This window comes from Mesoplodon densirostris, chromosome 7 (genome assembly GCF_025265405.1).
Source record: "Mesoplodon densirostris isolate mMesDen1 chromosome 7, mMesDen1 primary haplotype, whole genome shotgun sequence".
Classification (NCBI taxonomy): domain Eukaryota; kingdom Metazoa; phylum Chordata; class Mammalia; order Artiodactyla; family Ziphiidae; genus Mesoplodon; species Mesoplodon densirostris.
Window position 1 is genome coordinate 117,330,036 of NC_082667.1, and position 13,816 is coordinate 117,343,851.

Here is a 13,816-nt window from a genome sequence, read left to right on the forward strand (position 1 = left end):
TCAGAAGCTCAAGATGTGCGCTTGCAATAACTCTCAGTGTGGATTTCTCACAGGGAGGGCCTGACACTGTAGCTTCTCCATAAAAGCGTAGGCGGGTGGCCGAGTGGATGGGCAGGCGGATGCCCGCAGACACACTCAAAGACCTCCCTGGACTTTCTGGACTCCCCCTTCTATTCTGCTGGGGGCTGGGGTGAGCAAGTGAAAGGACGCCTGCCACGCTGAACCGGGTTCAGACCTCGAGTCAAAATTAATAAACGCTTTTACCTCCCAAAGACGCAGGGTGGGACTGGCTTCAGGCCGAGAGAGCGGCGAACGTTTCCACTATCCATCTACAGAACTTTTTCATGAATCCCAAACTGAAACTCTGTACCAGTTAAACATTAATTCCCCATTCCTTCTTCTGCAGACCCTGGTAACCACCATTTTACTTTCCGTCTCAATGAATTTGACTATTCTAAGTATCTCTTGTAAGTGGAATCACACAGTATTTATCCTTTTGTGTCTGGCTTATTTTACTTAGCGTAATGCTTTCAGGGTTCATCCATGTTGCAGCGTGTGGCAGATTTCCATTTCTATTTAAAGGCTGAGTGATATTCTGTTGTATGTATATAACACATTCTCTCTATCCTTTCTTCCTTCTATGGACATTTGGGTTTTTTCTACCTTTTGGCTATTGTGAATAATGATGCTGTGAATGCAGAGGTATGAATTCCAGGCAACATTTTAAAAAAACAGTATTCTATGACGTGTGCTAGAAGCTGGGCGGGGGGCGGCGGGGAGGGTAAAAATTGAAGGCAGGCAAGCCTGCCTTCAATAGGTGCAGAGTTTAGTGCATTGATTTCCAAACTGTGCTACTTGGAACCTGTAGGGGGTTGAATAGTGTCTCCCCCCAAATGTATATCCACCCAGAACCTCAGAAGGTGACCTTTTTTGGAAACAGGATCTTTGCAGATGTAGTTAGTTAAGAAGCGGCCATACTGGATTAGGGTGGTCCTAAATCCAATAACTGATGTCTCCATAAGTAGAGAGGACACAGAGCAACAGGAAAGAAGCTACATGATGAAGGAGGCAGAGACTGGAGTGACATAACTACAAACCAAGGGACGCCAAAGATTGCCTGGAACCACCAGAACCCAGAAGAGGAAAGGAAGAATTCTTCCCTAGAGCCTTCAGGGGGAGCACGGTCCTGCTGACATCTTGATTTTGGACTTCTAGTCTCCAGAACCATGAAACTATAAATTTCTCTTGTTTTAATCCAGCCAGTTTGTGGTTATTTATTACAGCAGCCATAGGAAACTAATATAGATTTTGGTAGTGAAACTGAGCAGGACCCTGTGGGACTCCTGGGCACAGAAACCTTTCCATGTCCCCCATTTCTTGTTTGTAGGGAATAGACTCCAGCTTCCATGACCTTCCCTGAGTTCCAAAGGGCAGATTCAAACAGTTGCTAATCAGGGAAGGGAGGGGATGCAGAGATAAGGGAGGAACAGCCAAGAAACAATAGTGCAGCCTTGGGGCAGGGTCCTGGTTCCATCTCCAGGGATACACATAACAATATCTTTAAGCTCTTTATAGAACTAAAACCCCCAAGAAATGAAAGATGTCAGTATTCTTCATTCCAGAGAAGACCACCTGAGGCCAGATTAAAGGAACCAAAGAAGCTCATCAAGAGATTACCTGAGACCAGATTAAAGGAGTGCAGGCCCTGCACACACCCTGATCTTATCGGAAACCCCACCCTTGAACCACTGCTATAAAACTCCTCAGCAAATCCTCCTGGGTTGAGACACACAGTTTTTCAGGGCAGGAGCCCACTGTGTCCCTCTTTGCCTGGCAAAGCAACAAAGCTATTCTTTTCTTCTTCACCCAAAACTCTGTCTCTGGGATTTGATTTGGCACTGGTGCACAGTAGTGGGGTGCTGCTGTAACAAATTTTTCTTTTTTTTTAAAAAGGAGGGAGTGTTTGTTTGTTTGTTTGTTTGTTTGTTTAAATTTATTTATTTTTGGCTGCACTGGGTCTTTGTTGCTGTGCATGGGCTTTCTCTAGTTGTGGCGAGCAGGGGCTACTCTTCGTTGTGGTGCGCGGGCTTCTCATTGCAGTGTCTTCTCTTGTTATGGAGCACAGGCTCTAGGCACGTGGGCTTCACTAGTTGTGGCACGCAGGCTCAGTAGTTGTGGTGCACGGGCTTAGTTTCCCTGCGGCATGTGGGATCTTCCCAGACCAGGGCTCGAACACGTGTCCCTGTATTGGCAGGCAGATTCTTAACCACTGCACCACCAGGGAAGCCCTATAACAAATACTTTAAAATGTGGAAATGGCTTTGGAATTTGGAAAGAGATTGAGGCTGGAAGAATTTTGAGGCACATGACAGAAAAAGCCTAGGTTGTCTTGAAGACACTGTTGGTAGAAATATGGGTTAAAGGTGATTCTGGCAAAGGCTCAGAAAAAAAGAAGAGTTATCAAGAAAGCTTCTATCACCATAGAACGTATACATATTGTCATGAACAGAATGTTGTTAGAAATATGACTCTTAAGGGCTTCCCTGGTGGTGCAGTGGTTGAGAGTCCGCCTGCCGATGCAGGGGACACGGGTTCGTGCCCCGGTCCGGGAAGATCCCACATGCCACGGAGCGGCTGGGCCCGTGAGCCATGGCCGCTGGGCCTGCGTGTCCGGAGCCTGTGCTACGCAGCGGGAGAGGCCACAACAGTGAGAGGCCCGCGTACCGAAAAAAAAAAAAAAGAAATATAGCTCTTAAAGGTGCTTCTTGTAATTATGGTCTCAGATGGAAATGAGGAACATGTTGTTAGGAACTGGACAACAGGTAATCTGGTTAAAAAGTGGCAGAAAGCTTGTCTGAAAGGTCTTTTGCTGTTGGGTGGCAAGTAGATTTGTAAGCAATGAACTTAGAGATTTAGCTAAGGAGATTTTTTAAATGTGGAGGATGTGGCCTGGTTTCTCCCTGCTGCTTATGGTAAAATTCAGTGAGGAATGATGGCCTGGACCCCCTTCACTCCTAAGCAGCAAATTGCACGTAAGGTTTCTGAGAATTTTATACCAACAGAAACATGGCCAGCCTATAGTAAAAGATACAGAGATGGGACACAGTAAAGGAAGACTGTTAGACTTCTGAAATTTCACGTGCAGGAAATAGGCTGATAGAGGTATTCCACTGCAAAGGTTATCATTGAAGAAAAAGGAAGAATGACTCTGAGGGCAGGACCACTGCCCCAGTCCAAGAGGATGGAGCTTTGAGCCATGAAGTATTATTCTCAGTCCTTGAAACCTCATGGAACTTGCCCTGCTGGGTTCTGAGCTTGCTTTAGACTAGTAATCTCTTTTCATCTTCCATTTTCTCCCTTTCTGAGTGGGAATATCTATCCTATGTCTGTCTTACCATCGTGTTTTGGAAGCAGATCAGTTTCACAGGTTCACAAAGGGAGAGGAATTTTGCCCCAGTATATATAATACCCAGAGTCTCACCCATATCTGATTTAGATGATGAGTTTGGAACTTCTTGATAAGATTTAGAGTTAATGTTGGAATGGGTTAAGACTTGGGGATATTGGGATGGAACGAATGTATTTTGCACCAGGGGTGGACATGAATGTTGGGAGACCAAAGGGCAGACTCTAGTGGGTCAGATAGTGTCCCCCCAGAATTCATGTCTACCCACCTCTTAGTGAGTTTGAGCTGCCATAACAAAGAATCAATACAACAGACTGGTTGGCTTATAAACAACAAACATTTGTTTCTCAGTTATAAAGGCTGGAAGTCCCAGATCATGGTGCCAGCATGGTAGGGTTCTGGTAAAGGCCCTCTTCCAGGTTGCAGACTGCCCACTTCTCACCGGGTTCTCACATAGTGGAAGCAGCTTAGGGATCTCTCTAGGGCCACTTTTTTTTTTTTTTTTTTTTTTCGGTATGCGGGCCTCTCACTGTTGTGGCCTCCCCCGTTGCGGAGCACAGGCTCCGGACGCGCAGGCTCCGGACGCGCAGGCTCAGCGGCCATGGCTCACGGGCCCAGCCGCTCCGCGGCATATGGGATCCTCCCAGACCGGGGCACGAACCCGTATCCCCTGCATCGGCAGGCGGATAGGGCCACTTTTATAAAGGTGAATTCCATTCACGAAGGGTTCTACCTCATTCATGAGGTTGACTAAATGTTACACCCCCTAATACCATCACATTGGGCATTAGGTTTTCAACACGTGAATTTGGGGAGGACACAAACATTCAGACCATAGCAACCCCAAACTTCAGAATGTGACCTTATTTGGAAATGGGGTATTTGCAGAAATAATTAGCTAAGAGGAAATCATATGAATTAAGGTGGGCCTGAAATCCAATGATTTGGTGTTATTGCTAAGGCAGTCTTAAGAAACAAATCCAGAACCCTAGAAGAATTAAATAATTCAACATTCAACACATATTAATACTTCCTGTGTGCAATCCATGTAAAGCTTTGGCATAGGACCTAGTGTATGGAAGTGCTTGATAAGGGCTGCTTGTGTGTTGTTGTTAGGAGTTTCAAGAATCTTCCTTAGAACTGAGAGGTAGAGCTATTCCCACCTCCCCACTTCTCCAATAGGAGTAAGTCCAATTTTATTTTATACGTGCTCAGAGTTCCTAGAGCTTTAAAAGTTTCTAAATAAATGACACTCCCAGTGGACAAAGGTGTTTTAAAGAAGATATAAAGTGTTTTAAACAAAGCTCTATGATTGTTATGTGATAGTGGCGACTAGAGCAGGCGGTTTGCCCAAAAGGTCACCTAACTTAGACCAGGGCTTCCTCAAGCCTGGCACTGTTGTATTTTGGGCTAGGGGATTGCCATTGGGGGCTGTCCTGTATGTCGTAGGCATCCCTGGCCACTAGATGCCAGTAGCAACCCCCGAGTTGTAACAACCAAAAATGTCTCCAGACGACCTGTAGGGCTGAAAAAAATCGCAAAATCGCCCCAGCTGAGAACCGCTACCTTACATGTAAATCTTTAAGGAGTGAGTGAACATTCTGCTAGGATGGGGCTGCATTTCCTCCAGAGCGAATTAGCAGGACTAAAGCTTGGATATGTGAAAAGTCACACACATGCCTTTCAAGTAAAAAAAAATGAAGACTGGGTTATAAGGTACAAACCACTGGTTGTTGGCAGTACAGGTAAACAATCACTCCTAGAATTACACTGATAACATGGCTTATTTTAGTTCCTGAACTGAACTTATCTACTTGATAGAATCAAAGTATCTTAGAGTATATAGAGCATTTAAAGGTCATCTAGTCTAAACACCCACCTGATGCAGAAACCAATATCCTTCCTAGATTATGTTACACACAGCCTCGACTTAGAGGCCTCTCATGATGAGAAATTTGACATCACAAGGCTGCCCATTCCATTTTTTAAAAATGACTTTCAAGGCTAGAAATGACTTTTTAAGTTTAGAAATTCAGTGATAACATGATATGTATTGTGCTCATCCTGTTTTATCTTCCTTAAAAGGATCCTTCTCGAAGAAGCCAGTTTTCCATGAAATTCTGGAAATGAACTGCTGAATCTTTACTGAAAACCTACTTCAATCACAGCCCAGCAAATAAAGGTGAGCTCATACCTCCCGACATTGTAAGACTACTTGATTTTTCACTGGTAGTTCTCGAACACCAACATTCAATTCAAACCTATATTCATCTCAGTCCTCAAGCTCCAGGGTTGATTAAATTCCCTGATTAGCTTCCAGAAGGGAAATGGGATATTCCCCAAGATTCAAGTTCCATTCATAGCCATCTAGTCAGCAGGTAACTACTCCCTACCACAAAGCACATGCATCGAGAACAAGACCACATTACTTTCAAAAACAATAAGCAGTATTACAAAAATTGACAATAAATCACCCCCAAGAACAATTATAAATTCCAGAATAGTCACCTCTGTTTTCCGATGAAAAATGACAAAATACATGAGCTACTGGCAAATAAAGAATGAGATCTCTTAAGACAGTGGAAATTCCATAAGTGTAAATGTGGTGACAATTTTTTTTCTATATAGGAAAAGAATTGAAGATTTCAAGAAAGGAGAACCACAGATTTTACCAGGAAAAGGAAAATGAGGTTCCCCAGTGTGGGGGAAGCTTTTAAATCTACAGTGGTCAAAAAAGAAAGGTCGTTAATCTTCCCTACTTGGTGGCTGCCAAGCGATTCATCAGCGCAGATCAGCATGTGTCCTGGGTGAATGGGGAGAGAATAGGCTTATTGTTGTCACCTACTCACAATAGGAAACAGAGCCTAGAAGGAGTGTCATGAGGGTAGACCACTCATGACATGGTTCAGCTCCACCAGCGCACTTTTAGGTTAACTTTTGGTTCTTTAAGAGAGACCCTCCCCAGTCCAAGCAGGGACATCATTTGTATAAACCCCAGAAGACTGACCTCCACCCACCCCCAATCTCAGGAAATCTCTATTTTCTGCTATCTCCAGGATTCCCTGGTATTCAGAGATGATTCAGAAACAAACTTGAGGGAATAAAAATGCCCCCCAAAAATTGCCATTTCACTGCACCAGTCTAGCCATGTAAAAATCACTTCACCAGCAAACCCTCAGAGCCCAGCATGCTCTGCAAATCTTGCTCTAGGCCACAGCTGTCTTCTCTAAGGCATGACTCTAGGTCTCAAAGCATTTTCAACCCTGTGAAAATGATGAGCAAAAAACTCACCTCTTCCCCAAAGTCTCTTTTCAACAGTTGGTGTTTTCCACAAAGTCATTGTAGCCAGGATTCAAATAAGCCAGTCTCTACTAGTCGTCATGTCCTACAAGATTAGAGATTAACTACACTGAACACCAAGAGGTATGCTGGGCTGGTGATGGGCAAGATTGCTCCCTTTGAAATACACGGACTAAAAAATATCCTGCGAGATCCTTGACATGGCGTGGCATTGAGACTGAGCTTTGTAGAGCTGTGAAAGGAAAAATTCATTGTTGGATATTGATCAGATTCCTGGAACGTGTGAGAAGAAGTTGATGAGGCCAAGTACTAACTGTTGTCTTAGAAACACACGAAGCAATTGGACATAGAATGAATGTAAAACCAGAAGCTTTGAGAGGCTTGGCAATCTATGATCATTCAAAAATCTGCTGATTATTTTTAGATTTGCATATTCAGACAAATCCAGCTTCTTTACGAGGTAAGAATTTGTTCGTTGAGTATAATGATTGGACATGGATAAAATGCAAACTATATAAATCAGAGGAATCTCACTCATTACCTATTAGAAAAGAAAGATCACTCCCAAATCTGATAATGGCAACGCTTTGCAGCTAAAAAAAAAGGCATAGAAATTGTTCTCAAATCCTTCAGGAAACCCTTGTTTAGAACAATATTTGTTTTATTGTTTATTTATTGTTTATTTATTATTATTGTTTATTATGTATTGTAAATAAATATCTATTTATTTCCCAAATATTGGGAAAATATTTGCTCCCTGTTAAGTAATCTAGTGCTCTATCACTACTTGGACGATCTAAGAAGAATTCTCAGTTTAGTGTTACATATAATTGTGTGATTATGGCTGATCTGATTAACCAGACCACATTAAAGGAGAGGAAAACTAAAGGGAAGGGACCCAATTTAGTTTAAATTGGGAAAAGCTCCATAAACTAGGAGTCCAGAGTTTGGGATTTCAGTGTCAAGTTTACTGTTAGTGAGCTTTGTGACTTAGGGAAAATTATTTAGGTTTTCTGAATCTCAGTTTCCTCTTTTATAATATAAAGGGCTTCTAATAAAATCCTTTCATGCTCTTAAATTTAATAAATCTAAAATCTATATTTCTTAAGTTATTTTTAAATTAATTTTTATTGTAGTATAGTTGATTTACAATGTTGTGTTAGTTTCAGGTGTACAGCAAAGCGAATCAGCTATACATATACATATATCTACTTTTTCAGATTCTTTTCCCATATAGGCCATTACAGAGTATTGAGTAGAGTTCCCTGTGCTATACCATAAGTTCTTATTACTTATCTATTTTATATATAGTAGTGTGTATGTGTCAAACCCAGTCTCCCAATTTATCCCTCCCATACTTCCGTCTTAAAATCTATATTTTCTTTCAAACACCAATCGCAACACTTGTTTAAATTGACCCCAAACTCACTGAGGGATCTTGGAGTGTCTTTAAATACCCATGTCTTTGTTTCTCCATGTGTAGACTCCTAGGTGTTTCATAGAGATATTGTAAGAAAGAAAGATGACACAACACTTAGTTGTACAAAACCAAAGGGACTAGGAAGCATCCAAAAGGATCCTCAAAAAAACCAAAAAAACAAACAAACAGAAAAAACCAGGGTGAGAGCAAAGCAAATTAAATCTACAAATTAACTCCAAATTCCATTTTATTCTGAGATTTCCTATAACCAGTCATAAAACTGATTTACATTCATTGGATGGTCTTTAATTTCCCCTTCTAAGATTACCAGATTTTCCAAGGAAAGATATGGGACACCTAGTTAAATTTGAATGTCAGATAAACAATGGATTTAAAAAAAAACTGTCATGAATATTGCCTAGAATAGACATACTAAAAAATTAATCATTGCTTATCTGACATTCAAATTTAACTGGGCACTCTGTATCTCCATATTTTTTCTGAGAACCCTGTATCTATCCTTACTTTGGTAAAGGTAGGCAATTCCTAAATGGTGCTGTGTGTGTGATAATTTATGGACTTGTATACTTTTTGAATGGATAGCTTATCTCAATAAAGTTTAAAACAATGTTCCTAAATGATATTTTAATTGTCCTTGAATAATAAGTCTGGCTTACATATCATTGTCCCTCTCTGCCTCTCCCCTTTCCACACTTCAAGAATATCTTTTGTGGGGGGAAACATCCTTTGTGAGCATTTCAGCTGCCATAGCTGGAAATACGTATGAGATCGACTAGACTGTTCTATGGGGAGAGATGAGAGTAAGAGTAAGGAGGGGAGTAAGAGTAAAGGAAAGTACAGTCTGGGGGAAATTTTAAAAGAAATAATCATGTCAACCTGTTTTTCATATTGACCTTTATCTGATCATATGTAGGCCATGGGGCTTGATAAACCATAAACTAAAACTTGATAAGTGCATACACACAAAAACTTGTACCTGAATGTTCATAGCAGCTTTATTCATAATAGCCAAAAAAGTGGAAACAACCCAAATGCTCATTGACAGATGAAGGCATAAAGAACATACAGTGGAATATTATTCAGCCATAAAAAGGAAGAGAGTACTGATACATGTTACAACTTGGATGAACATTGAAGACATTTAGTTCAGTGAAAGAAGTCAGACATGAAAAGTCACAAATTGCATGCTTCCATTTATATTAAATGTCCAGAATAGTAAACCCATAGAGAAAGAAAGTAGATTAGTGGTTGCCAGGGGTTGTGAGGAGGGGGGGATGGAGAGTGTCTGCTAATTGGTGTGTAGTTTCTTTAGTTTCTTTTGAGGTGATCAAAATGTACTAAAATCAGATGATGCTGATGGTTATACAACTCTGTGATTATATGACAATCCATGGAATTGTACACTTTAGAAGGGTGACTTCTATGATGTATGATTATATCTCAATAAAGCTTTTTTAAAATAAATAAATAAATAAATTTATTTATTTATTTATTTTTATTTATTTATCTTGCTGCTTTGGGTCTTCGTTGCTACGTGCAGGCTTTCTCTAGTTGCGTGGAGTGGGGGCTACTCTTCATTGTGGAGTACAGGCTCTAGGTGTGCAGGCAGGCTTCAGTAGTTGTGGCGGGTGGGCTTCAGTAGTTGTGGCGCATGGGCTTAGTTGCTCCGCGGCATGTGGGATCTTCCTGGGCCAGGGCTCAAACTCGTGCCCCTAGCATTGGCAGGTGGATTCTTAACCACTGTGCCACCAGGGAAGCCCAAAGTTGTTTTTTTTTAAAGTCAATGCATTAAAAAAAAAAATTTGTCAAATCTCAATCGATGCTACAGAACCAGCCAAACAGAGCCATTCCTAAAGAGCCAGCAAAGTAATGAGGAGCTATTATTTGTGTGCCTATCATGCAATGAGCTTTGATTACTATTACTGTTTATTAAAGTTTTTAATTTCATTTCATTTTTGCAATGGCCCTATAGAGTATTATTATCCTCTGTCTTAGGAAAAGAGGAAATGGACTCTAGGAGACTAATTTGTTTGAGGTTTCTACAGGTAAGTAAGGGGCAGGGCAGCATCTGACTCCACAGCCCAGGATAGCCCAGTTCACACCTGTCCGTGAGAGAAACCCAGAAACCCAGGGATTCTAGCTCAGCCTAGAAACAGGACCGTCAGGGCGCTGCCAGCTTCCTTGCTGCTCACTCCTTCCTCTGCAGTAGAAGTACTTTCTCCCTAGTGGATCTTGTTTTGTTTTTGTTTTTACTACATTCTCAGCCTTCCTCAACCTTATTGCATAGATTTGTTTCCTGCTTTAGATACTGCTTGGAAATTTCCTCACCCCTAGACATCTTTAACAAAAGCTGCTTGGACTCTCAGAGCCCAACAAAAGCTCCACATGGTATTTTGCCTGCAATCAAAACTTAATGTCAGTTCAAAATGAGGTACCTACAGTTGATTTCATTTATATAAACCTCTGGAAAATGCTTACTAATGTATAGTGCAGAAAGAAGATCAGTGGTTGCCTGGGGGAGGGTGTAAGGTGGAGAGGTGAAAGAGGGAGGGATGACAAAGGGCATTAATAAACTTTTGGAGATAATCTATATGTTTGTTTCCTTGATTTCTGTGATAGTTTCATTGGTATACACATAAGTCATAGCTTATGAAAATGTACACTTTAAATACATTCATTTTATCATATGTAAATTATACTGCATCAAAGCTGTTTAAATTAAAACTTTAACAACAAAGAACAAACACAAAAAACCTTAAGGTCAGAATATGCTCTCATGTTATGAGATGCTTCACTCTGTGTCTCCCAGTCCCCATCCCCAGACTCTCCTGCTGCTGCTGAGCCATGCCATAGGACAGAAAAGGTCAGTAGATTTAGGGCCTGGTGTCCAGTCTGGATTATAGCCTTGCCCCAAGCCCTTCCTGAACTGGATTATGGAGTGAGGTTTAAACTCATCAGAGGCTTCTCCTTGGGGCCATCTACAGAGCTGGGCATCTTTCCTCCTCCTTTTCTTTCCTCAGCAGGAAGGAAGCCTGCTTACCCACTCCCTTCGTCCATAGAACTACCTCCCACCACTCCCATCCCTCCTCCCCTTGCTGCCTTTCCCTCGGGCTGCCAGGTTGCCATGCCAATAAGGTTCCCATGGTTACTAAAAAGAGCTGCTGCATTCCCATAGGCAGCACCTACCTAACAAAAGAGAAAAAGAGACAAGTATGGCCCCAAGGGAAAAAAAAAAAAAAAAGACACCGAAGGGGTCTCAGTGCAGGGGATGTTGGAAGACAGATTTGTTTATCTTTGATGTCTCCAGGCTGGACCTTGGACCAAATCCTGCTACCTCCACTCAAGTTCTCTCTTCCCTAAACCTAGGGAGAGAGGCGTCTGGCCCTGGTTCAAGTCCATTGTTTTACCTAGTGTGAGGTCCAAATAGACACCACATTGTGAAGATCATGTTAATATGTAAATACAATAATACATCCGGGCTCTTTGTCTAGCTAGGAAAATGGCAAAATGCAAAACATGCTCTGCTGTCTCCACCATTGGCTATCTTGTCCGAGAATCTGCCTTTCTCCTTACAGTATTCCTCCCTGGGTTGACTATCGTAGGTCACACCAGGTTGGTTTGTTTGGTTTTTATTTAAAACAAAGTTTGTTTTCTCTCAAATATAAAGCAGTGGATTTTAATATAAATTTAAAAATAAAGAAAATAAGAAAAAATCATTCACAGTTCCAAAGTCAAAATATTTATTTCTTCTCTTAAAAATATACAGGTTTGTTGTTGCTGGTTTGTCTTACAGAGTTGTAGAACATCATTTTTGAAATACAATTTAGTTTATTCAGAGTTTGCTATGGTGAATTTTCTCTCTGCTTCTATCAGTTGTCAAACAAAAAATGGCACTTCCTCAGAAAAACATAGTTAACTTCTGTGCCTGAAAACTGGGTAAATTTCCCTTTGGGAGATAAGAGACTTTTATCTTTGAAGATGGGGAGTTGACACCAAGATGAGTTTCCATAAACAGACCTTACTAAAATAGTCCTTATCCTCCATCATTTCCTCTTATATTTCCTAGTCACTTCCCCAGAATCTATTGTCCCTTGAAGCACAAACTCTCTTTCCTTTGTTAAAGGGTAAACTACCCCCCAAGTGTAAACACTTCTTTGAGTTTTACTTCTTTTTTGTCACCTCCCCTGCACATGAACATTTATAAAAATAAAGTGCCTTGGGACTTCCCTGGTGCTGCAGTGGTTAAGGACCCACCTGTCAATGCAGAGGACATGGGTTCGATCCCTGGACCGGGAAGATCCCACATGCCGCAGAGCAACTAATCCCATGTGCCACAACTACTGAGCCTGTGTGCTACAACTACTGAAGCCCGTGTGCCTAGAGTTTGTGCTCCACAACAAGAGAAGCCAACGCAATGAGAAGCCCGCGCACCGCAACAAAGAGTAGCCCCCATTCTCCACAACTAGAGAAAGCTTGTGTGTAGCAACGAAGACCAAACACAACCAAAAATAAAAATGAAAAAAAAAATTAAGTACCTTTTCTCCTGTTATTTATTCTTTTGTCAGTTTAATTCTCAGGCTCCAGGCACTGAACTTAAAAGAGTAGAGGAGGGCTTCCCTGGTGGCGCAGTGGTTGAGACTCCACCTGCTGAGGCAGGGGACACGGGTTTGTGCCCTGGTCCGGGAAGATCCCACATGCCGCAGAGCGGCTGGGCCCGTGAGCCATGGCCGCTGAGCCTGCGCGTCCGGAGCCTGTGCTCCGCAATGGGAGAGGCCACAACAGTGAGAGGCCCTAGTACCGCAAAAAAAAAAAAAAAAAGAACTGTCTTGCATTTGTTTCCCTAAAAGCCCTTTTGTCTTTCTTAAAACAAAACAAACCCCAAAACACCAAACCTTTTGTACTTCCCATAGAAGGTCTCTTTCTCTCCTTCTCCTTCCTCTATTAAATTGATATATAAACCTCTACCCACAGCAGTTCAGAGAGCCTCTTCATCTGAACGGTCCTGTATGCCTATGAATAAGACTTGTTTTCCTTTCTCCTGTTATCTATTGTTAATTCAAAGTCCCCCATTATTGAACCTAAATTAGTAGAGGGAAAGGTTTTTCTCCCAACAGAAGGGATGGGGAGAGTTGGAGGAAAATGGGGAGTGACTCCTAACAGGTAGGGGGGTTATTTGGGGGGTTAGTGAAAATGTCCTAAAGTTGATTGTGATGATGGTTGCAAAACTCTGTGAAGTTACTAAAAACCATCGTATTGTACACTTTAAATAGGTGAATTGTATGGTATGGGAATTATATCTCAATAAAGCTGTTTTTTTAAAAAAGATCCTTTAAATCTCTGCTCTCAATCCTCACCCTGCTTTTTCTACCATTCCTAGTCTATCATGATTTTTACTCAGTCTTACCCAATCAAGTCCCCAAGTATGGAAAGAATTGCCTTGAACCAAACTTCAAATTCTCAATAAATTTTGACTTAACCTTTCCCTCTAAGATACTGTGGAAGTTCTGTCCAGGTGGTATTCTCCCTTACTGTCCTAAGCAATAAACTCATCTTTGTCCTGTTGACAGAAGAGGTTGGTTTGCGAGTAAACTTGTGTGTGTGTGTATGTAAAATATACACGACATAAAATTTGCCATTTTAACCCTTTTTGAGAGTACAGTTCAATGGCA